At 41.7% G+C, this 27,952-nt stretch overlaps 1 protein-coding gene across 1 annotated transcript in view; it reads left to right on the top strand.

Moving 5' to 3' along the window:
- The window catches only part of LOC122808326 (plexin-B3-like), a 2,760,797-nt gene that overhangs the window by 86,836 nt on the left and 2,646,009 nt on the right, over window positions 1-27,952 (top strand). The window lies entirely within an intron of this gene.

Genomic DNA, 27,952 nt, shown 5'->3' with positions numbered 1-27,952 from the left:
GACTTCTCTAACGTGTTCTTTGACTTGAACTGGGAAACTGAAATTACTTGGTGTCAGTTGAATATTGGGCATATTTTTCCTGATATTTATCTGCTTTATTTTGAAGTTTCATAGCAAAATATTGCATTTTTCATTTTTTTCTTTGTTTTATGACATTTACATTATACTTCCACAGCAGCGGTAGCGTTATTGCCTCACAGCAAGAGGTTCTCCTGTTCGATTCTCTGCTTGGGTTGGGAGTGCCTTCTGTGTGGAGTCTGCATGTCCTCCCCACGGTCGAGTGGGCATTCGAAAGACATGTGTTGAATGGGCGTGCCTTCGTTGAAGGTTGGGCATCAGGCTGGCAACTCGACACCATAAAAAAAAAAAAAAAAAAACTGCCAATCATTAGCGGACCGGAGTTCCGCTGTGGCGACCCCTAACTGGAAAAAGCCGAAAGGCAAACAACTTTTGGATTTAACACTACTATAGCCATTTTGTATCATTGAATCACATTTATTTGCATTTTCTGTAGAGATTTTTTTTTCCATTTCTGACAGGAAAATCTATAAGTAAATGCTTATTTATGCTGTTTTATAAGGTTTTTATTTGCATATATATAATTTTTTCATCATTATTTGGACAAGTGAATTTTATTTGGTACTGTTACTGTGCACTATTTACTGTATTGTGCAGATTGTAGAACAAGGTTTAGCACAGTTTAAAATGTTTCTGCTATATTTTATGTTGTTTAACCCCATTTGCTGTGTTTTTTTCCTATTGTTGCTCTTAGTCACCCCTTAATAGTGTCAGTGTATTATTTTGGTTGGAGTTTTTCCCTGTGACTTGATGGTTGTTGATACGGCTGCCCCTAAAAAGCTAAAAAAAAACAAAGAAAACGTGCATCAGCCTATAGTTTGTGAATCTGTTGTCTTAAGCTAGTCTGCAGATCCACTTACCATTTCCACATCAACCTCTGGTGTGAGCCTGTGGTATGGGGATCAGACACATCCTCCTGTGCTGTTCCAGTATCTGGTTCATTTATGGGAGAACCAAGCCCTTTGGGTGCAGGAGAGATCCAGGGTAAGAGAACCTTTGCCAGACAATACTCTGTCTCCAGATACTTTGTCCTTTGTCGTAGTTCAGGTAAGAAGAAACAAACTTCACCACATGGCAGACAGATTATTACAGTGTAATAAGAAATTATATGGTCTCCTTAGTTAAGAGGGTTTTACAGTCACATAATCTCTGAGACTGTGCTCCTATGCAGAAGGACTTTGGTGCTGCCTTCTTTAGAGATAAGTCTAGCACTGCAGATTTTGATGGGAAACTCAAATGCAGACAGTCATGAATGCTGAAACCATCCAGTTTGATTCTTTGGAAAGTAAATGAATTCAAAAACCCAAGCAAGTGTTTACCTTTCCACAGATGTTAGCTAGCTTTAAAGATGTCTATAAAAACAGCATTTAAAACCCCTTTGGGGTAGGGAGCCATTTCCTAAAAAGGCTACAAAGAAGTACAAGGTGTACACTGATCTCATAGCTGCCTTTGCCAGCTGACCCAGCTGTAGTTTATCCAGTTGCCAACTCTAGTAAGAAATCCTTGGCTTCCTCTAACACTACACCATGAGATAAAATTGGCAAGTGGTTTCAATCTCAAGGGGAAAAAAGTTCACTCACTGTAGTAATTGTCTTTAAAATTTTAAATCAAAACTTCATGTGGAAATTTATTTTACAGTGTAATTACAGTTTAGATTACTTTGGTGTATATTTGCCTGCTGAACAGAAGTGTTGTATGAATGAGATTGTTTCTAATGTGACTCAGATTTTGAAACATGCTTTGAGGTGTGTCTATCATATCTCTCAACTGTACAGATTTTTGCCTCATATTTTTCATCCAGTTTACATAAAATTGTAGTTTTCTGGCAAATATTGGCAAGTCATTAAAGATCGAAGTTAGAACATAATGGCAGATACTTGAGCTTCAGAATTCATACTCGTCAGGAAATTCATGCTAATATAAAATCTGTTCTATCAACTTTGTAAGATTGTAGTAGTATTTAAAAATTGTTCCTATTTTTGGGCCTTTGTTTCCCCATTATTTATGGCTTTGTCCAGATTTCTTGCTCTAAGAGTTTGGGAGGTATGAGTGTCTTGGAAGGTGCAGACACTATTTCTAGAAATGCAGCCGCTTACGTTGTATTGAAGGTATGTGTGGTTACTTATCCAGAATTTTTTCTGAGGATTAAAGAAAATGGCTTTTGAATGCTCTCTTAAGTTCTGAATATGCGTTTAATCCTCCTACCTAGATTCTCAAATTATGGGATGATAAAGGTAAAGTGATGCATGGTGTATCCAGAAAGTTTCATATTTCCAGGTTCTCCACTAACAAAGCACCCAACTTCAAAGAGCAGAACAAACAAAAGTCCCAGCCTAACAAGAGGATAACGATTCCAAACCAGATAAAAGGGGTTCCTTTGCCAAAAAATATTTCTCCTGATAAAGGACTTTGTTGAGACCCTGGCATTACATCCCCACCTCCCCTTTCATAATCCCTCAGGCTTTCACTCAACCCAGCAGCATATCCCGAAACAGTCTCAGACAAATGGGTGCTGAAAATAATTCCAAGAAGATGTTATTAGCGGTAGACAGAAAATCCTCCACCCTTGAAGGGATTCCCCTGCAACCCCACCAGACCAGACTGCACCTTTTCTCTCTGGTATTCCTTCACATGTTGCAAGCAGAGGTTATAGAACCAGTTCTTGCACCACAGAAAGTAAAATGATTTTACAGTCTACTATCATAATCTTGAATGGCACATCATCTAATCCACATTCTGAAACATCTGAAAATTCCAAATGCCGATATTCCGGAATGCAAAATCTCACCCCCCCCCCCTCTCGACCCTTGGTAGCGCTAGTTTCTAGGTCCAGAGTGGCAGGGAATGTCGGCATGTGGTGGTTTTATTTGGACGTATTGAAATTTGGTATTGCAGTTTTCATGGATGTGAGTCAGGTATATGATAACTTTATGAAGTGCAATTCGACAAAATGATATTAATCCTGATTTTACTCTGTAATCTCTTTAGGACCCAAAAAGGAATCATCTTGGAGACCAGTGTTAGATTTGTCTTTCCTAAATACCTTTATAAAAGTATTCAAATTCAAAATACTTGCCCTAAAGATTGTCCTTCTTCCCCTTTTCTGGACAACTGTTAGTGCTGACTTTAGATCTAAAAGGTGCTTATCACATTCCAATCACTCCCAATGTCAGGAAGCATTTTAAATTTGTTGTGTCTGGAGTACACTATCGTTTTTTTCATAGTCTTTTGGGCTGTCTTCTGTGCCTTGAGTAGTCATAAAGTTGCTTACTTCAAGACCCAGAGCATCCATGTTTTTACTTACTTAGCTGACTTGCTGATTTGTGCCGAATTTGTTTCCAAGTATTTAGAATAATTAGTCTTGACCACCCAGGCTTACCTGGGCTTCAAGTTAAAACCTGTAAAAGTATTGTCTCTCTCTCACACACTTAAGGAATTATCTTCTCAGGGTGTATAGTAGACACACAAAAAGAATGGTCGTTCTTCCAGAAGTCAAAGTTCTAACTTGTTAGAACATTTTCAGATATTTCTGTTTTCAAGAAGCTGGCCTTTGCAAGAGAGTTTCTCAAATTCTAGGCCCCATGGCATCAATAATCCCCATGATACCACTGGCCAGACTCTGTATGAGAAAGATTCAGTAGTATTTAAAAAAAAAAAAAAGTTAGTCAAGCACCTGCATCCCATAGAATTCCAGGTACTAGTGCTGTTATTTGTGAAATAAGAGTTACAGTGCTGGAGGGATGTCTCTCAATCCTGGCCTACCCATCTTCCTTCAGACCTCAGTTCAGTCAAGTCCAGACGGACACCTCATATTTTGCATGAGGAGCAGTGTCCAGGGGAGTGCAAGTGCAAGGCAGATGGACTCCTTTGGCCTCTACAAAGCAGCTAAATGTCAAAGAAATGTTGGTGATTCAGACTGTAAAAGTTCTTCACCACTTATGGTCTCAAGGTCAGTTTTCATTGGTTACCGACAACACCACAGTCACGTGATACCTTAAACAAGAGGGTACAAGGTCGTACTCTCTCTGCCAGCTGGCAATGATGGTCTGGGAGCTGGATCTACTTTCCATGACTCTTCAGGCCTCATATATTCTGGCAAAGCAAAACCTAGTAGCTATCGCACTAGACAGATCCTGGATGGACATTCACGAATGGAAACTCAGGAAAGAGAGCCGCCTGTATTTGGTATAGATGTGGGGAACACTTCAGATATTGCTGTCTACCTCCTTTCAAAAAACATTTAAAAAATTGTTAGACCTCTCTGCAGCTATGCTTGGATGACAGAAGCATTCTCATTCCCTTGGATTTGGATGTTCCTGTGTGCATTTCCACCCTTTCCACTGATACCCAAGATACTTCTGAAAATTCAGAAAGAATTACCAAAAATTATCATGGTGATCCCATTTTGGGCCAGGTAAAGTTGGTTTTCCCTTTTAATAAAATTTGCCAACCGTGATTACCACAAGCTTCCTCACACTTTGGATCTGCTCACAGTGTTGGTGGAAAATGGTGCATCCAGCTTAGATCAATTGCTTTTGACAGCGTTTGAAGGTTGTGTTGATACCTTTTAGACACTTGTTCCATGAAGATGTTTAGCAGGTACTGAAGAGAAAAGAAATCCTGCAATCAGAAGTTCCAGTATGGTCTCTACATCTCTGGTTTTGAAATGTTTGCGTGAGCTGCTCAACAGTGGCTTATATTGTGCATCTGTCTAGATGCATCTTGTGGCCATCTCTGCTTATCTAACCATGGATCCCCACTTTTTTTTTTTTTTTTTTTGCGGTCAGAGTTTATGAAGAAAGTGTTGCACTTGAGGCAAATTCTCCCTACGTGAGCTCTCAACTTTGTTCTTAGAAAATTAACCTCCTCTCCTTTTGATTCTGCATTTCAGGCTGTATTGAAGTTCACCAGTTGGAAAACTGTTAATACTTATTGCTCTAAGATTTGCAAGGTGACTCTCTAAACTGCAAGAACTCATGATGGGCCAACATTATCTTATTTTTCTAAAAGGACACAATTGTTTTATGTACTGCCCTTTCTTGCTAAAAGTTGTTTGTGAATTTACCCAGATTGTAGTAATCAATCTCCCAGTTTTTCTTTCTGGAACCTAAAAATGATGGAGAGAAGATTCTGCATACCTTGGATGTACAAAGGCAGCTCAGGTACTACCTTGACAGGACTAAGCCCTCCAGGAAAGCTGAGCAGCTGTCTATTCTGGGGCCAAAAAGGGTCAACTTGTATCTAAGCAAATTATTACTCTTTGGATGTTCTTTGCTGTAGTTTTTTTGCTACTCACACCATGGTAAATCTATTCCAGGTAAGGTTAAGGCAGATTCCACCAGAGCCGCAGCCTCTTTGGTGGCATATTGAAAAGCAGTAGACTCTAGAAGCATTCTAGAGGCAACAACCTGGTCCTCTGTTAATATCTTTACAAAGCACTACAAAGTGGATACTTAAGTTCCAGAGCTGACTTTGTGAAGACCATTCTCCAAGGACTTCTGGATCCTTATCCTTCCTTCTCCCAGGTGGGGTACCCTTTGGGAATCTATCCATATACTATGGAGGCAGTGTGAATGATGAAAACTAGTACATTTGTGTAAGCCCTACTTACTGTAACAGTCAATGTTTAGATTTCTCACTTCTTCAGTGGCAGCACTCGCCCACCATCCACCTTATTTGAATATAGTTTGATGGTGTCCAACCTTGCTGTGCTGTTGGTTGACTTTGATTGGTTGTGTTGGTGTGCTTTTGGCATGTGAATTGGTTGGTTTTAGGTAGTTCTTGCTTCTGGTCCTCCTTGGTTTTTCCGTACTCAGCAGTAAAAGCCCTCAATAACTGACTTTCTGTGATGTTTAGGCTTCCCCTGATGGGAGGGGCTTAGCCAATTCCCTATTACAGAGATTTGGAGGAGGGGATTCTGAGCTCTGGAAAGCTGCAAGTGTGGGTTTGTGAAGGCACAGAACCCATATGCTCTTGAGGCAATGAGAAATTTGAACCATCTGCTGTTACATGTAAGAAATAGTTATGCAACTGTACTTTCTATTTTGTTCCCATCTTCCTTATTCTGCTGTGCTATTCCCACCCCCCCCAAAAAATTTAATGTATCCAGCTATGTATATATTTAGTGTAAGTTATTCCCTATTTAGAGTTCCTGTGCCTCTCTTTTGTATAATGAGCATAATGTCCCCACCTTTGTCAATGTTGTACATGTGCTACTGTTGCTCACTGGGACCCCACTGAATCTACACCTCCCTTATTCATGTGCGTTTGTGTTCTTAATGGGTGGTCTTCATTCTGAGACTGACTTCAGGCCTTCATTGTTTCCATTTTATTTTTATGTCCTCCTACAATTCCCCCTCCCCTTCATTTTCCTTTACTATTACTCAGGCATCTGTTTCTGTTCCCTTTCGTATCTGTTTCTTCCTTTTTCTTTTGTTTTACTTACTACTACTTTGCCTTCTACAAGGCCACTTTAATCTAATCTTTTCTTCCTTTATGCTCTCCCTAGCTTCCATGCTAGTCATTACTCATAAGACCATGTGGGAAAAGAGTAAAACAGGTAAAAAGGTTGGGCAGCTGTTCAGTGAGCTAAGATATCCTGACTAAAATCACTGCTTCAGTATTTATAACAGATGAGTTCTCGGTCCGCTGATGTCCAGCTGGAGTACCAAAACCTTTCCTTCCAAAGGTGGTATGTCCAGATGATTACCTCAGTTTGTCAGTGTAGGGGGTATATAGATGTATGTATGTATGAGATTTGGTAATTTGTTACCATAGCTTTGCTTGTCAGATTTCAAATAAATGCCCCATTGGAGATCTTTCCTTTCTAACATTTCACTGTGTGTTAACTGTTATTCGATGTCCACTGGGGGGGGGGGGTGTAAGTGCGGTAGGCAAATTCTGTACAAGGACTTGCACACTAACTGCCTGTTCTGTCTAGGCCCCGGACACAACTTCAAATCTTGTTCTTTTTGTCAGTCATTTGTTCCTAAAACTCTCTGGTTCAGGCTCTCCCTTGAGATGCAGCATTTAAAATGCTTAGTCCACTGTAACATACAGGAATCCCCAGATGTCAGCCTTTTGCCCAAGAAAAATTTAGAAGACCGAGGGAGAATTCCTTTTGTCGTCTCTGAAATAGACTTGCCTGTTGAGGTAGTCGAACCTGCAATAAGTTGACTTTATCTCAAGAGCTCACTACTATGACCTTGCCAGAGGCCAGTGTGGCTCCTGAGGCCTTGCAGACTGAATCCTCCGAACCACGCCTCATTTCAGATGGCCCATGCAGAATCCCTCAGATACTAGTAGGGAAGAGGTTCGACTAACATTGTTCAAAATGTACCATGGTTCCAAACCTCCTAAGCTGGTACAGGTAGACATCACCCCTAAACAGAAACTTTATATGTCCCCTTCAGCTTCCAGAGAAAATGAATGGATATATTTTTGGGGGGTTATTTAAAGCAATTATGTCTCTAAAGCCTCAATCCTTTGTGGCCCAGCTTGCACAGGCTACTCCACAGAAATGGGCATTGGGATTCCTCATCCTCTGAGGAGGAACCAGAAGCTGATAACAGACCATTCTTCAGACTACACTTCATTCTCCAGGACAGTTATCCTATGATGAGGGAGACAGTCTCTCCTGATTCCCACTTAGAAGAGGCTTCCTTCAGAGAAACATTGCAAAGTATGATGGAACACTTTGAATGGCAATCTAAGCAGGTATCAGAGGTGCAAAAGAAATACTGCAACCTTTTTGAGATGGGCACTCCTGCACCACCTCCAGTCCCTTCTGTGCTAGAGGCTTACCTGGATGCATCTCAGGCTAATGTCTCCACACCTGATTCACAACATGCAGCACCCAAAAGACCAGATAGGTTCTACAAAGTTCTTAATCCTGTGCCAGTTCCCACTGCTGTTTCCCCAGCCTCAGACAACCCTTCCAAGCTGCTTCACAGCACTAATGTTGTTCCCACTAATAAAGATAGTTGAGCAATGGATAGGTGTGGTAAAAAAGTGTACACTTCCTCCACACTGGTTTTCAGAGCTATTAAATACCAAACCGAAATGACCAAGGTACTTGCTGTCTGTGCTTCAGTCCATGAGTAAGGCCATCACAGAGCTTTGGACACCAGAATCTAAACAACATATGCAGACTGTAGTGGCTCAAGATTCCCAAATAGCCATCATAGTAGCTATGATGCTGTGGATGCTGCTTCAGTCATCAGGAGAGTATGCCTGGCTGTGAGGTCAGCCTATTTCTAAAGACTTTGTCTAAACTTTTAGACTCTTCTCTGGATAATCATCTATTTGGCTCATAAGCTGCCAGTCTTTTCAAAGCATTACAGGAATAAGGCAAGACAATGAGAGACTGCCAACAGATTCTTCTTTCCACGTTTCCAAGGTACTGTAGAAATTATCCAGCAAAATCTACTTTATTTGTTGAAAGACTGAAGACCCTTCACTTTAGTAGCAGGCCCTTGTGACCATCTTCCCTTCCTCTCCCTCCCCACCCCACCCCCTCCACTCCCCCCTCAAGACTTTTCTCTCTCTCTCCAGTTCTGGAAAAACAGTCCTATGGACAAATATGTCCCAGATATTATCAAAGAAGGATACGCCATGACTTGGGAAAGCATTCCCTCTCGAGCAGGAATGCCCCTGCCTCCTCACAAACAGATTCACTTTCTGGACCCTTCCATTAAGACTTGCTAGTAGAGGGGACCATAGAGAGAAGGTTCCCCTAACCTCCTTAGGGAAGTGTTTCTATTCAAGATTTTTTTCTTGTCCCAAGGAAGGAAGGCCAGTGGATACCTACTCTGCACCTTTCTCAACTAAACACCGTTTGTACAAGTGCCCACTTTCAAACTGCTTTCTTTGCATACTCTTCTGCCTTTCCTTCTCATCAGGCTTTCCTGGTATCCCTAGACCTGCAGAATGCCTATCTATCTGCACATTCCCATTTGTCCTTCGTGCAGAAAATGTCTCCGGTTCATTACCGGATCATCACATTTTCCATTTACTACTTTGACCTTTAGTCTTTGTGAAGGTGTTTAGCTCCAGTGGTGACCTTTTGCCGCAATCTGAGTATACAGATCTTCCCCTACCTGGATGACCGTCTAATCCTGGCTCTGTCCAAGGGTATACTTCTCAAGCATGTCCATTGCATTGCATGTCTTCTGTCTCTTTTGGGGTTGATGATCAGTTTTATAAAATCTCCGCTCAGTCCCACCCAGAACTTGACTTTTCTGGACTGGACACTACCACCATGCATACCTGTTTCCCTCAGGAGAAAGTTACCACCCTAACCAACTACTTCAGAGCACAGTCCGCTTAGAGACACTGCTTGGCAAAAGAGTTTCTCAGGGTTCTGAGGTTTATGGCTGCCACAGTTCATTGCTCCCCCTCACCAGACTACACATGAAAGATACAGTGGTATCTGAAATTTTTGTGATCCCACCACTCACACCCTCTGTGCCAGCATCTCTCTTCTGCCCTGCAACAAAGAGGAACTTTATTGGTGGAGGAATCGGGACACACTCATCCCACGCCTTCTATTCACTCCAGCACTACACAATCAAGTCTTATTCACATTCGCCTCAGACAGGGCATGGCGGGGGGCTTGGACAGGAGCCCACAGAGTTCAGGGTGAATGGCCTATTCACATTGTAAATGAACACATCAACCTAAAAGAAATGAGGGCACTTCTACAGACCTTCTCACATTACTGGAAGCCAGGCACTGTGCTGGTATACACAGACAACATAACGGTGATGTGCATAAACAAGCAGGGAGGCACAAGATCCTACCCCCTGTGCAGGCAGGCACAGGATGTCTGGCACTTCACTTCCCACATGAGTCTTACATTCACTGCAATGTGCGTCTCCTCTCAGGAGAACGTGGTGGTGGACTCTTTAAGCAGGAACATGGAGGACCATCATGAATGGGCTTTAAAGACGAAGGCCTTCAAAGGTATCACACTTTGTTGGGGAACACCATAGATAGGCATGTTTGCTTCCCTAGAGCATCACCAGCTCCCTCTTTTTTGCATCAAGCACCCATCTCCACTAGTCTTGTTAGACAGATACATTTTCCTTCCAGTGGACATGGAAGTTCCTCTATGTACACCCTACTCTGTATCTGCTTCCAAGACTTTTGCTCAAGGTACAGGAGCAGATGTCCTTCAAGAATGCAACTGCAGTCATAACATGTGGGTTGTCCTGCCTCGGGCAGCCCTCGGTCGGCCGGATTCCAAAGTCTGGATCCGACGTCGGCTGATGTCGCATTTCTCTCCGTCAGAGCGGCTGGAGTACATAAGCATCAGCCGACACCATTTTCTTCAGTCTTTCTTGCCCCGCGGTGCCCGAAGCAGAAGCGGTTCGCAAGTGCCGGTCGGTCAGCTCCTGTATTCTACGATACCGAAGTCATCTAAAAAGCTAAGTACCCCGTTGGGGACCTTTTCTTGCCTCAGCCGATGTCAGAAATTACTGAAAAAGTTAACAATTGTCTTTTTTGTGGTAAATAAATACCTCATAAGGATTTCCACTCTTACTGCCTCCCTTGCCTGGGCCCAGACCACGACGTCTCTGCCTGTGTAGCCTGTGCTCGCTTCAACAAGCGCACTCAGGCGCCGAGCGGAGTTCGCTGAAGATTTTTTCGGCGATAAATTTGCCTACACCATGCCGTCGGATCTTCCGACATCGCAAACTCCCAAAAAATGAAAAGACCGGGACCGACATCCTCGGCCCGCGTCTTCCACCGACTCCACGCCAAAACCTAGCGCGAGTGCTCCGGTTCCCTCTGAGACGTCTCTCCACCGCTCCGAACCGAAGACACCGCATTACCGACGACTCCGATTCCAGACATTACTCCGACGCCAGTTATAGACTTTCCTCCGGATACCGAAACCGAGGAAATGCCCGAGACCATTGCTGTAGACAAGGTCACTCCTGCACGTGGGGCTGCCAGGCCTCCTATGGCCATGTCTATTAAGGCCTACACTAGGGCTAAGGCAGCCAGCAAAACAAAGCATATTACTCCTAAATCCTTACCTCAGCCGACTCCGGAGACACAAATTATGTCCATGGCTGCTGATTTAATTTCCATGATTAGAGGTTCACAGGCCCATCCTGAGAGAGCATCCCAGCCTCCTCCTGATAAAAGGCCCCGGGTTGAACCCTCTGACCCTACTCCTTCAGATGAAGACTCTGAGGGCTCTGCCCACTCTGATAGCCAGGAAGAGCTCTTCCAGACCTATGAGGATTCGGATGCTGAAGATTCCATCCCTTCGGCCTCCCCTCCTGAGGATATTTCTTTTGGGGAAGTTCTGCACATCATGAGGGAACATTTCAAGTGGCAGGGTCAGGAATATTCTGATTCTAGGAAATGCCTTAGGACTTTCCTTAAGAAGCCTCAGCACAGGCCCTTAGCTATTCCTCCTGTACTTGATGTTCTGGATGACTTGTATTCTGACTCTAGTGCTACCCCTGATTCTCTTCCTCCTGCTCCAGCCAAGCCAGACAGGTACTATAGGGTCCCAGAAACTCATTCCCATTTATTCAGGGCCCATACTGCTGATTTGGAAACTTTCACAGGGGCCTAAAGGAGTTTCAGCCTCCACCTCAAAAAATCCTTTGCCCTCCAACAGGGAAGCAAGGTCATTAGAGAGATGGGGCAAAAAGGTTTACACATCCACTACCTTATCTATGAGAGCTTTAAATTGCCTTTTTCATATGTTACAATATCAGGATTATCTTTTAGAAGATTTACAAAAAACATTAGCTTCTCCTGATCCTTTAGACAGGAAGACTTTGCAGGAAGCTGTACATAACACTCAGCAAGTAAGCAATCACTTCCTGCAGTGTGGATATGATGCACTGGAAGCTTCATGTAGGGCAGCTATGACAGGGGCAGTGATTCGTAGACATGCTTGGTTAAAAGAACAACCTCTACCAGATCATGTAAAAGCAAAACTTCTGGATGCACCTTTGGAAAAGAACAAGCTTTTTGGTGCAAATGCTAAGGATGTGTTAAAGACCATCGAAGAAAAAGCAAAATCAGTTCAGACGGTGAAAGATTTCCTCCAGGTTCAACCCCCCAGATTCAGTAGGAATTGGCCTTCAAAAAACTGGTCCTTTCCTAATCCAGAAAAGTTTCAAAGGGGTAAGAACAGACGTGGCCGAGGAAGAGGCCAATACAGAGGCCCTTACAGGGGACGACAATGGCAGCCAGGAAACCAAAGAAGTGACGCAGGGGTTTCACCTGCCCAACAACCACAAACTCAATGACTTTCCTCTACTACCGCCTACCAGGGAACAACTAGAAGCTCCCTTAAGGGAAATTATCTCTGTTTGCAGAAAACTGGCACAGACTGACAAAGGACAAATGAATTTTGGACATTATAGACCGAGGGTACAGGTTTCATTTTCATACCTTACCAAGAAAACAAGGCATGCCAAACCTACCACAAAATCAAAGGGCAGAGGCTATCAAGCAAATCACTCTGCTGACTCGATTGAAAGCAATAGAAAGAGTTCCACAACAAGAACAAGGGTTTTACTCAAGACTGTTCCTTGTTCCAAGAAAAGAATCTCAGTGGAGACCAATACTGGACTTGTCCGCATTAAACACCTTTCTCATAGTACCAAAGTTCAAAATGCTGACTCTACAGCAACTCCTTCCCATGCTGGGCAAGGAGCTGTGGCTGATTACTCTGGACCTCAAGGAGGCATACCTGCATGTCCCTATCATACACAGCTGCAGAAGATACCTCAGATTTCTTGCAGGGCCAGAGCATTATCAATTCTCAGCATTGCCATTTGGCTTATCTACTGCGCCCTGAGTATTTACAAAATGCCTGGCTTCAGTAATTGCTCATTGCAGGCTCCAGGGTATACAAATTTACCCGTACCTGGACGACTGCCTCATACAAGCGGACGACAGATTGATGTTGACAAAAAAACCTGGATTATGTCACACGATTACTGCAAGCTCTGGGATACACAGTCAACTTCCAAAAGTCAAGACTGCAGCCATCCCAGCAAATAATCTTCTTAGGAGCCAAACTAGACACAGCCTCTCAGATGGCTTACCTGACAGAAGACAAGCAAGAGAAGTTAACTCATTACTTCAAAGGTTTAGCAAAACTCACCCAGATGACTGCAAGGAGATTCCTACAGGCCCTGGGTTACATGGCATCCTGCATTCTACTGGTTCCATTAGCAAAACTACACATGAGAAAGCTTCAATGGTACCTAAAAAGCATTTGGTCTCAACACAGCAACAACTTGGAGACAATCATACCACTCATTCCATGCCTACAAAAGGAATTCCTATGGTGGGCCTCGGTGAGCCAGGAAAACACAGGTATGTCATTCAAAAAAACCACAGATAACACAGACCATGACTACAGACGCCTCAGACCTTGGATGGGGGGGCGCACATGGAAGGCAGGTGTATACAAGGACAATGGTCTCCAAAGGAAACACACCTGCATATAAACCAAAAGGAAATGCTGGCAGTAATGCATGCCATCGAGGCTTTTCAACACCAACTCCAGCAAGGCCATTTAATGATACGGACAGACAACACCACTGTGATGTGGTACATAAACAAGCAGGGGGGCACCCACTCTTACCCCCTTTGCAGACTGACAATGCAGCTTTGGGAGAAATCACTGAGCCTAAACATCCAGTTACAATCCCAGTTTGTTCCAGGAAAAGACAATGTGTTGGCGGACAGCCTAAGCAGGAATTTCACAGACCCACACGAGTGGAGGTTACATCCGAAAGCCTTCAGACAACTCACTTCGACATGGGGCAAGCCAGAAGTGGACCTATTTGCCTCTCACCTTAACCATCTTCTACCGAAATTTTGCACAAGGACATACCATCCAAAAGCTTGGAAAATAGATGCCCTCTCATTCAACTGGAACTCCCTAGCAATCTATGCATTCCCACCTCTGCCACTGATGACCTCAGTATTACTAAAGATCAAAGCAGAGAAGCCCAAGGGAATCATAATAGCTCCGGACTGGCCAAGACAGCACTGGTACCCACTACTACAGAGCATATGTCACACCAGGAGGTGGGCCCTCCCTCAGTGGCCTCTACTTTTGACTCAACACAACTTCGAAACGCTGCATCCAAACCTTCAGACACTGCAGCTAACAGCCTTGGAGATCCCATAAATAACTTCAGCTTATCTCTCTCCAAGGAAGTTCAGCGGATACTAACAGAGGCTCGAAGACCATCCACCAGAAAGGTTTACTTAGCAAAGTGGAAAAGATTCAGCAATTAGAATACCAGCAAGGGACATGATGCATCATTACTGAACATCCCACTCATCTTGGAATATTTGGCAGATATGTTGAAGAACGGCCTCTCATATTCTTCCATAAAGATACATGCATCTGCTATTTCAGCTAGATACAACACTTATCCTCCTGTTTTCTCTCACCCCTTACTAAGACAATTCCTCAGGGGAATCAAGAATATTAAGCCACCAAGAAAGGCCCCAGTGCCAGCCTGGGACCTCAATTTTATCTTAGAAAAACTGACTCTACCTCCTTTTGAGCCAGCAGGTTCAGTTGACTTGCAATTTCTCTCATGGAAGACAGCTTTCCTGTTGGCAATTACCTCAGCAAGAAGGGTTTCGGAGCTACAGGCCCTAATGGCAATACCACCCTTTATTATTTTCCACAGAGACAGGGTTTCATTAAGGACCAACCCTACTTTTATGCCAAAGGTGGTATCTAGGGTTTCTCTAAATCAAGCCATTCATCTGCCTGCTTTCTTCCCCAATCCTGAGAATAAGGGGGAAAGACTTTTGCATACCTTGGACATTCACAGACAACTTCGATATTACCTGGACAGAACCAAGGCCAGTAGGAAGTCTGAACAACTTTTTGTAGCTTACGCCCCTGCAGTCCAAGGAAAAGCAATTTCAAAACAGACTATTTCTAAATGGATTGGACATTGCATCAGATTCTGTTATTCCTTTCATGGAAAGACTGTTCCAGCCAATGTCAGACCACATTCCACCAGAGCTACAGCCACCTCTACAGCATTTTTAAGAGGGGTGCCTACCAAGGACATTCTAGAAGCTGCTACATGGAGCTCCGTGCATACATTCTCCAAACATTACAATCTCCCTCTATATTCCAGATCCAGAGCAGGCTTTGCTTCGGCAGTCCTGCAGGGTTTGATTGCCACTCCATCTCTTTCCTAGAGCATACCTCCTCCCCCAGCTAAGCTATGGTATTCTACCCACATGTTATGACTGCAGTTGCATTCTTGAAGGACATAGTACAGTTTTGTACCTACCATAAATGTAGATGTCCGATAGACATGCAACTGCAGTCGGATTTTCCCTCCCTCCATACCCCTCTATGCCTAGGGTCCACTCCTATCCCTGTTACTCTTAGCTGGGGATATCTGTTATGGTGTATTTGTTTTATTGCTCATTTATTTGTTTGGAATCCAGTTTTTGTCTTCCAAATTATTACAGCCTTCCTTGGAGGGCACCTGGCATCTGGGGCAAGAAACACTGAAGAAAATGGCGTTGGCTGATGCTTATGTACTCCAGCCACTCTGACATCGGAGAGAAATGCGACATCAGCCGACGTCGGATCCAGACTTTGGAATCCGGCCGACCGAGGGCTGCCCGAGGCAGGACAACCCACATGTTATGACTGCAGTTGCATGTCTATCAGACATCTACATTTATGGTAGGTACAAAACTGTACTTTTCCAAAACATCTTATTCTGGTCCCCTTCTGACCAAGGCAGTATTGGTTCCCTTGCCTGTTTTACCTCTCAAAGGTGATGCTGCTTTACAAGGCCTTTCCTGATTGTCTGACAGCTAGTGTGATATGTGGTACCTAAATAAGCAAAGGGCACATGGTGTTACAACTGTGCTGAAAGGAAGTGCAGGTGTGGCCATAAGTCATACACAATACTTAACCAACCTTCAGCTGAGTGGGTTGTGAATATGCTGGTGGGCTGTCAGAGCTGTTGCTTCAGCTTTCTTCTTGACTCGGGGATTCATCTCGCCTATTAAAAGTTATAAGTGGATCTCCTTGGAGATTGACCTGTTAGTCTGATAAGAATACAGTTTTCCTGTTCTACTTCAGTCTGCCATGCAGGGCAGGTGTTAATGATGGTGGCTGTCCCTTTTGTGTCGGGAGAAGAGTACAGTTTCACCCAGTTTCCTCCAATTCAGTGTGTTGTCTCAGATTTTTGAGAAGGGTGTGGCTTCAGGCTTTCGGGTAGCAGAAAGTAGCATTTTCAGTTTAACCCAAGAAGGTCTTCCATGGTTGGGACAACAGGGATACTTTTAATATTTTTGTTGTCCGTAAAGTTATAGATGGAGGATGTACGTTTTCTGAAGAATAAATTTAGTTTTTATGTCTGGCATTTATTGTATGTAATGTTTGCTCATGGTTCTCTCAAAATAATTATTTTTGTGATCACAACTGAGAAGCTGTATCATGGGTACCCATGAAAATCTGTGATAACGAAGAGGTGTAACCCACTGTATGTTTTTAGTTAACTTGTGCTCTGTTTTAATATATTTCTTGTTTTGATGGTAGTGTGAAAGCTAGTTCAGGACCATTTTTCCCAATTGGAGGTCTTTGTTTAGTGGACTTTGATGTAGTATCAGTGATGGTGCAGTTTTTATCTTTTCTTGGTCAAGATAGCTTTGCTAGAGTGACCATATCCAAAACAGTTAATGTATTTATTTATCGTTTGTTTACCAGGTTAGTTCCACAAGGCTAGTAGCCTGTTTTCAGGGGAGATCTGAGGTGGTATTTATTCTGCTAAAGGAAATTTAGCTAGGGCATCTGGGAACTTCCCCTACTCTTGATGGTAGGGAAAGCATTTGTGTGTAACACAGTGGAACAGCGGACTTCCTGTTCCTGTTCCAGGCATGGAGGCAGCCTGGCGAAACAGGGAGAAAACATGTCTGATTTAGCTGTTGCTGAAACTGGAGTGAAAGTTGCTGAAAATGTAGTTGAAATGGTAGAATTGCTACCAGAAGTTTTTTTTCTGATGATGTGGGTGCAGAAAAAACAGTGACATTGGAGAAAAAGGAGATTGTAGCTGAGACAGAGATGGATTCAGAGGAAAACTTTCAAAGGAGATTGTTTGAAGGAGAGACAGTTACCTCCGAAAAATGTACAGTTACAACCCTCCAGTCAGAGGGGTTGCAGGACAATTATTTGGAAGAAATGGTAAACCAAAGTGATCCAGAAAATGGAGCAGCAATTTCATGGAGTGACATCATGGCAAAAACATACAAGAAGAAAAAGGAGGAGGGGAGAGTGTGCCAGAAAAAATTTCAGAGACAAAAAACTTATGCACAAACTGTTGGAGAAGGAACAAAGAAGCAGTAAAAGAAACAAAAAAGTATACAGTACATGTGAGCATTAAAAAAGAAGAAAGTTTGGACTGGTATGAGGTTTGGGACTCTGTCCTAGTACCTCTGGTGTCAAAGCAAAAGAGGTAAGAGCATTTATTATAATAAATAGAGAGACTTTTTGTGACTTGATATTTGAGACTGGTCAGGCCATAGAAAATCTTTGGGTGCATATGAACAAAAGAAAAATATTTATCCATGGTCAGAATATGTGGTGCAAGTTTTTTACAGACAGACAAAAAAGAAAAAGTTTAAACCTGAAGTTGAAGTAAAAGAACTGAAAGAACATTTATTAAATATATGTAAAGAAGTAATGCACACCATAAAAATAATGTGATGAAAGAGGGCTATGGACTGGGGATGGGAATGTGGAGTAATACTGAAAATGAAAACTAATGTACATCTACCTAGTATTAATGTTTATGGTAATAGGGGTTTTGTGAAATACAGGGGTCAACCAAAGACTTACCTTTGTGGAAAAAAATGATCATTTAATCAATTAATGTGATAAAAAAAGATATAACATGGCATAATGCATAAAATGTGATTTAAAGTGCAAAAAATGTGGCAATGCTGGTCATTCAGGGCTAGAATGTGAAATGAATGTGCAAGAAAATTAAGTTACACATAGAGAGAAGAATGTGTTATACAAGAAAATGTGCAAGAAGATGTGACTGATAATGAGACTGTATATGAAGTTAAAGAAAGTAACAAGAAAAAAAGAAAGAAGAAGCTGACTGGCGTGCAGTAAGAAATGAAAAAAAATTGAAAGGGAAAAGAGTTAAAGGAAAAGAAATTTCAAAAATATAATGCTTAGAGAAAATAAGAAGGAAAGGGGATAACAAATGTATTATACTAACGGTTCTTAAAAGCTGAAAATAGCTTTAAATGTGAACAGTATGAAAAATCTTAGGAGGAGAATAGGTATATTGCAGTGGTGTGCTACAGTAGATGCACATATTGTTTTAGAAGATATAAGATTATTAACAGAGGAAAGAACACAAACTGAAAAACTTTGGAATGGTGTAGTTTAGAACATGGAAAAAGAAACATGCTCGGGCATATGTATAGTATATCAAGAAAGCATTGAATTATTAGTGGAACTAGGACAACTTATGGTAATAGACTTGAGATGAAAAAAAATGTGTATAGAATTGTGGCTTTATATGCATTTGTAACAACAATAGAGAAATGATGTTTAAAATATTCTTGAATATGTTTGTGTAAATATGGACATTAATAGTGGTGGGTGATTTTAATTGTAATTTAAGAAAAAATAAGATCAATTGTGATGTTAAAATAGTTAAAGAAATTATGATAAGTGGGAAGTTAAGTGTATGGGAGAATAACCACTGGATCTACAAAAGGAATGAAATTAGGACAGAAAATTATTATTTTTTAATATTTGATAGTTTAAAAGTAAACATAAACAGGAATCAAGTATGCTGGATTTTTGGATCATGTGGCTATATGGGTTAAAGTACAGGAAAATGAATAATGTATAAGAATAGAAAAAGGAATACATTTATGAGAGAAAAAACTTATTAAAACTTATGGAAAAATCATATGATTGAGTCATGAGAACTGGATTGTTTGGGGGTTTAATTTTAAAGATAAATATAAAAAATGTAGAATGTATAAAGAAGAAGAGAGGGATGTAAGATTTTAAGTCAAGAAACATTCAGAGACTTATTAAAGAAAAATTCCTTTTTTATGAAAGAGAGAAATATATAAAGTGAATCAAATTAAAATGATAAACAAAAATATTATTTACAAGCGAAGAGGTAGCACCATATTTGAGGAAAATAATAAAAGAAGGAAAAATAAGAGAATTAAAGAATATGTATTCGAATTATTTAAGAGAAGAAAACATGGAACAAATTTATAAAGGTGAAACATTAAGATGGAGTATTTAGAACAAAAAATAGCTATGAAAGAATTGAATGCAATTCTAAAAGATATATGAATTCTGCAACAGGACTGGATGGAATTGAATATGGCATGTATAAAGAAATGAAGGAGTGGCAAAAAATTTTTGAAGTTATGAATGAATGGTTAGATACTGGAATTAGAGAAAATGATATGTACAGGAGTTATAAAATTTATATTTAAAAAAGGAAATGGAGGCTATAAAAAAAATTGGTGACCTATAACATTGAATAATACAGGTTATAAAATTATGAGAATAATAACAAAAAGGTTACCAAAAAATGGGTAAGAGAAATAATTCATGGTATCATAAAAATGTAGAAGCAAAAGTTATAATATAGGGCATATAAGTAAAGCCTGTGATAATATTCATTATAAATAATTATGGGGAATTTTGCAGGCATATAATGCAAGCAAAAAAATATTGCAAGTAATAAAATCTGTTTATGAGAGTAACTATGTGAAACTAAATGTAAATGCCTGGATTGAGGAAGAAATGAAAATAGAATGTGAAATAAAGCAGGACTGCCCAGCTAATAGTGTAATTTTCTCATTAGTTGTGAATGTAATAGTGAGGGAAATAAAATGTCAAGTAGCAGTGGATACAAAATGATGAAGTACAATTGCCAGTAATATATAATTATGTGGGTAATATTATTCTAATTGTTTAAAGTATGGATGGGAAAAGTAAATGAAAAATTAATTGTAAAATAAAAAATGGTTTAAGTATAAAGGATTTGGTTTTGAAGATATAGATATTGAGTTCAATGAAAAATATGTAGATATATTAGGAATAATTTGGAGTGAGTTACAGACAGTGGGATAATGTACACAAAAATAAAGGATCTGACTATTTTTTGGAAATCATATAGATTTTCATATAGAAAAAAACACCATGGTAGTAGAAAAAGTTGTTTATGTTGCTAATATCTATACGATTCCCATCAAGTTTGAAAAGGAACTAATGATATTGTTTTTTATATGGAGCTCTAGACTGAATCAGTCAAGAGAGGAATTCTGTATATGAAAGAAGAGCAAGGACGCTTGACTTTATTATCCCAGTAGTATATACAGCATATTTTAATTTTATATAAGGTATTAAAAGAATTATGAAGGAAAAGTGCTAGATATAAATAATACTGTATATTAAATGCAAAGAAATTGTGGGAAGGAATGGAAGTTAAAAAAAAAAAAAAGTAAAAGTATTGTGAATGAAAAAAATGAGAGAGTACCAAAACAAAATGATGTTATGTAAAATAAAGGAATATATGTGAGAAAAATAGAATGTAATACAAAAAGCCATAATGATGAGATATAATAACTATAAAAATATTAAAGAATGTAATGATTTTTTATGGAGTTTGTCTATTAGAAAATTGCCAGTTAAAGCAAATATGCCATACAAGAAAACGCAAGATAAAATATGTAATAAATGTGGAGAGTTTGAGACTACTGAGCATGTGTTTTTGAAATGTGAAAGAGTTAGTAATTTGTGGAATGAAATTTGTAAACATAATAGGATGAAAAGGTTGTTAAATGTGAGCAAATAAATATGGGCATAATAGAATTTGATTATGGTGCATGAAAACAGCAAGAAGTGAAGAAAATGGAGAGAGTAATATTTTGTTTCATGGAGTATATTGAACAAGAGACTAAATGAAATTAAATACCATGGGAAATGGACTTTGGCAAAGGTTTTGTAGAAAATAATGTTTTGGTTGTGGATAAGAGTGGGGGAAAGCTTAAGTTGAAGTTTATAATGTATGGAGATTTGTAAATAGATGTAAATATGTAATGTATATAGAGATCAGTAAAAAAAAAAAAAAAAACACCCTACACTTTTTTGATGGGTGCTGTGGGATCTTTTACATCCACTTGAGCTACCACCAACTCAAGCAGATGGAGCCTCAGTTTAATGTCTCATCCGAAAGATGACACACTCGAATGCAGGTGCCCCCTTATGCTGCACTGCAGTGTCGGCACTTGATCTACCTATTGTGGGAATGGACTCCCACAGCTTTCTGCACCAAAAGCAAGTGTGCTGTCTCTTGCATCACTGACACTGCACAAACTGCAGTAAGTGAATTACAAGTGAATATTGCTTGTACAAGTCTTGTCATAATTTCATATTTTTCATTTAGTTCATTTGCATTTTTGTGCTTTGGTAGTTCATTGAAAAGGTGTTGAAAAAAAGGATTTTCATCTTGGTTGCTTTCTGTTTACTGTACTAGCTTATCTCATACTTATGAAGGTACTGCATTAGTTAACCATTGGCTGACTGCAGTAGTTATAACTACCCAAGTGCATCTTCAAAAGGATGCCAGCACTGTAAATGAGTAGGGACTTAACTGTTTTCCTGTGATATTTATGTAAATGTATGCACAATGGTATGTTTGAAAGGCTATCTAAAACATTGTCAGTACTGAAGACAGACCAGCAATGGTGATGAACGGCAGTAATATGGAGAGAGGCTATGAATGAGAGAATTGTGGGTAGGTATTCATATAGAACTGTACTATAAAAGTTAAATCTGAGTCTCATAATTTATCTAGCTGAGAGTTATGTTTACATTGTGTTTATGCTTTTCCCCCCCAAGTGTAGTCAGTTTAACTTGAATTCTTTTCCCCTCAGATGTTCAATACAGCAGTCATTGGTGTTCGTCATTCCTACAGGTGCAGTAGCCTTTAGGCTGCATGGGCTGTTTCCCTGCCCAATAAACAACGCGCCAGCTTCACAAAGTTCATTTGCATCACAATTAGTAGTGCAGTTACATAGCTGTTACGGATATTGGTCACTTAAGCAAAGCTGTTTTGATCAAGAAGTGATAAAAAGTGCAGTGTCACTATTCACTCTGTTTGCTGTTTGGCTAGCCCCAAGGTGGGAAATAAGCAGAGTGAAGATTTCTTCAGTACTTTGCTGCCACCTTGAAGAGAAGAATCTCAAGGACTTCATAGGAACAGGAATTGGCTAAGAGCTTTGATTCTAACATGCAAGTCCCCTTGGGGAAGCCTTCATATAGAAATCGTTGCACTTTTAAGAAAATATTGTTTAATTTTATTTTGACTAACAACATTATTTCCCCTTTAAGAAAATTTCTTCTCAATATTAGAGGTTTCCTGTCGGGGATTGTTATTTTTAGGTGCCCATATTACTTGGCTATTTAGGGGTTAATTTTGTGAAAGCATATGTTCTGGGTAAGTAAACTTTAAATTTTGTTGCTAAAAGAACTATTTTTGATGTGCAGGGATGTGCTTTTTATGGTGTAGTGCTAGTGTTTACTTTGTGAAAATCTGCCAACCTACCATTTTTCTTTCTCTGTGTATTTAACTTGGTAACTGGAGTGTTGACAGGGAATTTAGGTGCTGCTTGTGCTTTTACATTGTGAAGGGCCTGGAGCAAGAAATGCGAGTTTGTGTGCTGCTTATGTACACTAGGTGACATCTTGCCTTCTGATCAGCTGGCTGCAGTAACACTTAAGCACTTTGGGGATCTCTTTTTCTCAGCTACAGCATGCATGCTTAATCCAGTCCTGCTGGTTCCACTCCCACTGTTCTGAAAAGAAAAAACACAAAAGGAATCATTGCCCATGGGTTCAGTCTGCACCTCAGCTGAGAGTGAGTGAACCTGTTGTGGTGATCATTTGTTCCTCAGACCACTCATTCACCTCTCTGGCTTCTAATATAGTCCTTTTGACCACCACAAACTGGAGGTCAGCCATGCTCACGTAGGCTGTTCCATTGTCCAGTACGGGAATGGGAAATCAATCTTCTCTACGGTTGGTAGACACTCTGGGAGATTCTTCATGGAGCACCGTTTAGACATCCCTCCCTCAAGTCTTTCTTCTTCCATAGGGACTGTAAAGAAAAAAAAGATCAAGCATTGCTTATCTCAAGAAGTAATTACACTGAAGAGATATTTTTTCTTACCTTAGCAAGACACCAAAGCCAACGTAAACTTTGTCTTTCAGAATTCACACAAGTGCAAAAACTGAAATTCCATGTCTCCGGACATTTACACATATAACACCTAGCTATTACATCACGGACATGCAGGTAGACAGACTAATAATGCGTATAATTAGAAACACATTTTAACATTTTTCACAGTGAACACTTAACTTGCATGAGACTATTGCACATGTACTTTAAGACATTGCATTGATCCTTGCACAGAAAGAGACGTTTAAGTATTGCACTGTGAACATTAGAGTATTGCACTATGGTTAATTTATGAATTTGCAACATGTATTGCACTGAAAGAGATATTTTACTGCATTGCTACTGCCCTAGATGGCCTGCAAATTACAGTCATGGTGAATATTGCATTAAGTATTGGATGAGACTGGTAACCAGCTTAATGCACAATTGAAACAAGCTTCTACAGTTTCTGCTGACCCAGATGGCCATCATGGAGTGTAGTTGCTACTAGAGTTTAGCTGCCTGATGACATCAGGGAAAAAGCTCTTTCTGAATCTGATAGTTCTGCAATATATGCTTTGGAAGTGCTTTCTGGATGATAGACGCAGGAGGCAGACTGCAAGCAGGGTGAGGTACAGTCTTTAATTATTCCCCTGGCCCTGCAGAAACATCTGGATAAGTACAAGTCATGGTAAGGTAGTCTTGATGATCCTCTCTGCTACCTTTTACATGTTGTTGAGGGATTTTGAGCTCAGAGGTACAGCAGCTTCCATACCATACTATGAGGTTCTTCGTCAGGATGCTTTCTATAGTACCTCTGTAGAAGGTAGTGAGAACTGTCAATGGGAGATTTGCTCTCCTAAACCTTCTTAAAAAGTGCAGTCTCTGGTGTGCTTTCTTCACTGTGGCATTTGTATAAGTGTTCCAAGACAAATCCTCATCAGTGTGCACTCCCAGAAACTTTGTGCTTCTCACTCTTTCCACTGTTTCCCAATGATGGTGAGGGGAGAATGCTCCTTACGATTTTTCTTATAGTCCACAATTCTCTCTCGTCTTGTTCACGTTTTGTGCCAAGTTATTTCCACACCAGGTAATCAGTTAATGTTATGTAGCCCAATCTCGCCTTCATTCTTACCCGTGGGTTCGGAGCCGAACCTCTGCTCAGACTTGGCCATACTCTAGCTCGAAGTCTTCAATTGGCTCATAGCTAAGAGGTATCCCATTGTGCAACAGGTCTGTTCCCCAGATCTCGTTTGCTGCTCGTTAAGTTCAGATGTGGTCTCACTTTTGGCCATGGCTAAGTATATTGTTTATAAAATTTTTATAAACTTTTGACTTGTTGCTCAAAAAAGCTATTATCATAGCTCTGTGCATGTGGTAGTGGTATTTTACCACCTGTATTTGTTTCTCTGGCTGTTTTTTATGCCCTTTGTCTGGCTGTTTGGGTATCCCTTTCATTTTCTTTTCCCCACGGGCTAGGCTCATCTAAGTTAGAGGACCTAGTCCTTCCCATTGTTTGTGTGGTTTTTGGTTTGGTGCTCCATTCTGTCAGAGTTTAGTGTTGTGTCTGGCTAGTGGTGCTTTCCTGCCATTGTTTCCCCGGGCTAGGCCCATTTAAGTTAGAGGATCTAGTCCTCCCTGTGGTTTTCCAGCCGGTTTCTTGGCCATTTGAGTTAGAGGCTCTGTTTCTTGTTGGGTCTAGTGCGTGTATGTATTAATTGGTTCCTTTCAGCATGTCCAAGGATCCTAAGGAACACAGGCCTTCGGGCTTTAAAAAGTGTGTTGAATGCAGCAGTAAAATGTCTTTAACTGATGGGCACTCTGTGTGCGTGTACTGCTTGGGGGCTATTCACCTCCAAGAATCCTGCTTGTTTAGTCATTCCTTTAGTCTGTGTGTGCTACAGGAGAGGAAGAACAAGCTCATTTTAAAGGGACTGCTTAAACACTCCGAGTAAGACTTGGCTAAGTTTTCCAGTGCATTACCCTCTCCAGCTAAAAAGGACAAAAAGACTTCCAAGAAGTGCTCTCCGGCTAGGTCTGTTTCTTCGGAGCCGCCAAAGAAAGTAGCTAGAACAGCTTCTCCTTCGGTTCCATTGCCATCAGTGTTGAAAGAAGGTAGTCTCTTGACTTAAGTCCGTATCAGCTCCCAGCCTTTTGGAGCCGGTCTCCAGTTTTTCAGCTCCCAGCCTTTCGGAGCCGGTCATGGATATTTTGGTTGGGAGCCGGTCTCCAGTTTTTCGACCAGGTTCTCCTTCATGCAAGTCCCCTTCTGTAGGGAGATCCAGATCTCCTACTTTGTCTTCCAGGTCTTCCAGGACCCTTTCTGATGAGGACATTGATAGAGTGGTGAAGAAACTGCTTCAGTCATCTGTGTTGGCCAAATTGATTTCGGCTCTGACCCAATTGGCTCTGGAGCCTATGGCCTCTTCATCCTTTGTTGTTCCTCCTCAGAGCCTTTCTAGGCCTTCGGAGCCAGAATTGTCAGTTCCATCGTGTGCCATTAGGTCGGTTCCAGTAGCCTCGCCTGGCCTCTCTGTTCCGATTTCTGCTCCGACCCCATCGGTTCTATCCACTGGGTCGAGGGTCCACCGTTCTCCGGTCGGACCCGAGGGGGAGGCATCGGCTCGATGTTCATTGGTTCCGAGCCTTCCTCTCAGTGCTTCGGCTTGAGTGAGCTTGGACCCGACATCTGCTTCGGACCACATCTCCTTGGCGCCAAGGGCTACTACTGTTTCCCCTACAGTTAGTCGGCCTTCAGAGCAAGGGGAGCAGCCTTAGAGGTTATGAGGAGCGTGCTGGCCAGGTCATCAGCTGCCTCCTAAGGCACCGATACTCTGCCCCCTCCAGCACCGGTGTCAGTTTCGATTCACGCTCTATCCTTGGGCAGCGGAGACCCTAAGCCTCAGGATACCTCCATGAGGGGTTGCCAACTTTCTGACGTCTCCCCAGAGTTTTTGCCTGAGGAGCCCGCCAGAAAGAGATTGTGTAAGAGGAAACACCTTGACTCCCTGGATTGGTCTCTCACGTCAGACACCGACCTCAAGAAGTCAGAGGGATCCCCCAAGTCATCTTTGAAGATATCTCATTTTCAGATATCCTGGAGATCTTGAAGCAGAGGGGCAGCTGGCCCTCCAAATCCCCTTCTGATGAGGAGTCTGTGTTCTTGAATGCTTTTGGGTCTCAACCCTCTGCCACTTGGGTTTCTCCCCCTTTTGATGAGCTATTAGACCTTGTCTGTCGAAAGGTGTGGGAAACTCCTGACACTGTGGAACCGGTCCCAAGGAGACCCAATAAGTTTTTGTCCACACCCTCTGACAAGGAGCATCTATCAAAAGGCGTTCCAGTAGATGCCATGGGTGGTGGCAGTGGCCATCAAGAAGGAACTTGCTGAAACTTTGTCTACTGTCTATCTGCCTAACAAGGAGTCCCGGGCTGTGGACAGGTATGGGAAGCGTGTTTTTACCTCAGCGGCCTTTACACTGCAGTCGCTGAACTACTTGACACATTTTACGAGACTCCAGAGAGATCTCCTAAAAGAGCTAGGGGATTCTCTACAGGGTAATATTTCTGATGCCGTGGCACAGAAGGTCAGTGCACAGATAGATGTCTACCTTAAATTCCCTTACCAACTCCTCCATGAGGCTAATCTCATATGCAACCGATGGAGCGAGTAGGGCTGCGGGTCCCGGAGTCTCTCTTAGGAGACCCTCCTGGATGCACCTGTGCAATTTTGCGGAGGCCTTCAAGTCTATGTTCACCAATGCCCCATTTGATGGTTCATCGTTGTTCGGAACCAAGGTGAAGGACACTCTCACTAGGTGCGAGCAGGAAGGAAAAACCCTGTCTGCCGTGGGAGTCCATTTTTCCATGCCTTCTAGACCTTACGCCAAGGGTCAGAAGGGTGGGAAGATGTGGTTCAGAAAGTCGCAGAGGTTTTTTCAGGGCGCACAAAGTGCAGGGGAGGGGGTGGAAATTCAGGTAGACACCACCCTAGAGGCAGAGGAGGCCTGCATAACCAGGGGCACCGTGATTCCTTTCATGGTTCTCCCTACCAGCGCTACTGAAGGGAGGCCTAACTGTGCATCTCTGGAGCCAGTCGGGGGTTACATTTCTATAATTTCCAGAGGTTATCATATTCCCTTCTCTTCTCCTCCCCCACCATCCAAGAAAATCCCATACGTTCAATCCAGTCACAGGGATTCCGCAACTTTAGAAATAAGAAAGTTGCTTTCAAAGGGAGCCATCCAGCCTGTCTCCACAGACCAAGTAGGAGTAGGGGCTTACTCCAGATTCTTTTTGGTGCCGAAAAGAACAGGGGACCCGAGACACATCTTGGATCTCAGCCGACTGAACCTTCATGTACAAAAGTCCCAAGTTCCGCATGGTCACCTTACAGTCAATGCTCCATCGACCTCAAAGATGCTTACTACCATATCAAGATGGACAGGGCATCGAGAAGTCATTTATGCTTCCGGCTGGGAGCCAGCCATTATCAGTTTTGTGCTTTGCCCTTTGGTCTCACCACAGCCCCCCAGGGTGTTCACCAAATGCATGGCAGTGGTAACGGCTCACTTGAGATGTCAGGGATTCCAAGTGTTTCCGTACCTGGATGACTGGCT

This window comes from Protopterus annectens, chromosome 8.part0 (assembly GCF_019279795.1).
Source record: "Protopterus annectens isolate FY-2018-M chromosome 8.part0, PAN1.0, whole genome shotgun sequence".
In the NCBI taxonomy this organism is placed as follows: domain Eukaryota; kingdom Metazoa; phylum Chordata; order Ceratodontiformes; family Protopteridae; genus Protopterus; species Protopterus annectens.
Note: the sequence above shows the minus strand (reverse complement) of the source record. Positions and strands in the feature narration are given on the sequence as shown.